Source organism: Magnolia sinica, chromosome 17 (genome assembly GCF_029962835.1).
Source record: "Magnolia sinica isolate HGM2019 chromosome 17, MsV1, whole genome shotgun sequence".
Lineage (NCBI taxonomy): Eukaryota > Viridiplantae > Streptophyta > Magnoliopsida > Magnoliales > Magnoliaceae > Magnolia > Magnolia sinica.
In genome coordinates, this window is record NC_080589.1 from 28,894,633 (window position 1) to 28,896,075 (window position 1,443).

Here is a 1,443-nt window from a genome sequence, read left to right on the forward strand (position 1 = left end):
TGTGAACAAGTTTTTGGCGCCATTGCCGGGGACAAATGGTTGTGTTTTTCTGAGATTGATTAGTTTTAGAAATAGGTTGAGATTAGGATTTATTTACTTTCTATTTTTAGGATTAAGGTTTCTCTAGATTTTTATTTTAGAATCTAACTTAACTTCTCTATTTTGTAGGATCCTAATATAGAAACTTCTAATTTTTCTTTCTTTCTATTTCTAGATTAGGGTTTATTTTCTATTTTTAAAAACTTTCTAATTCTAGGATTGCTTTTTAGAAACTAACTCATCTTTTCATTTTTTATTTTTGTAGAAACTTCATAATTTTAGAATTTCTGTTTTAGAAACTAACTTGTTTTATTTTGTTCTGCTGGATCTTAATTTAGGAACTTCTAATTTGGTAATTTCTTTCTAATTCTCTCCCTTTCTATTTGTAGATTTTTATTTTCTTTTCTTTAGGTTTAGGTTAGAATCTGAAATTGAGGGCTGAGAGTGTTTCATGCCCAAGTGGGTCTGTAACAACACTCGACGTCTTTTGAGTGAAGGAGGATTGGTTGAGGGGTTATCTATCCATCACAGGATTAGACACCACTCGAGATCCTCAAAGTCAATTGAAGTGATGGCTGTTAATCAACTAGGAAGACAACCTTAACTTCAAGTTAAGGAAGTCCAGGATGAGAATGAGGTGCATCAAGCACCCCTGCCTCATACTGTGTGAGACTATTTACAACCGGCGAGGGTGAGTACACCCTCATGCATGGTTTTTTCAGAAAATATGGGACACATGGATATTAAGTCAGGGGTGATCCAACTCCTTCCAAAATTTTATGGGCTTGAATCTGAAAATCTTTACCTATACTTGAAAGAGTTTGACGAGAATATAGCCACTCTATACTTTCCAAATGTGTCCGACAACATGATCACGCTGAAACTTTTTCCCTTTTCTTTGAAAGAGAAAGCTAAGATGTGGTTGCATTCACTACGTCCTCGATCTATTGGTAGATGGAATGACATGACAAAGGAGTTCATAAAGAAATTTTTTCCATACCATAAGACGAACACCCTTAGAAAGTCGATCATGAACTTCGCTGAAAAGGAAGATGAAACATTCTTCCAATGTTGAGAGTGGTTCAAGGATCTTGGCAGTTTATGCCCACAACATGGTTTTGAAACATGATGCATCATGAACTTTTTCTATGAAAGAATGACATCTCCTATGCGCCAATTGGTTGAGACAATGTGCAATAGGGAATTTATGAATAAAAATGCTGATGATGTGTGGGACTACTTTGATAAGTTTGCTAAAAACACACAATCATGGGACATCTCCCCAAAATCAAGCACCATATCTAGGCCGACTCAATCCAAGGAGAGGGGTGGAATTTACCTACTGAAAGAGGATGATGATATCAATGCTAAAGTGGTTAATCTCACCAGAAAACTCAAGGCCAT

General features: G+C 35.9%; 1 non-coding gene across 1 annotated transcript; it reads right to left on the bottom strand.

Annotated features, from left to right (window-relative positions):
- Positions 1-1,051: 1,051 nt before the first annotated feature.
- LOC131232115 (small nucleolar RNA R71) lies at positions 1,052-1,158 on the bottom strand. Its single transcript, XR_009164718.1, has one exon. It is a non-coding gene; the product is annotated as a small nucleolar RNA R71 (small nucleolar RNA).
- Positions 1,159-1,443: the final 285 nt, after the last annotated feature.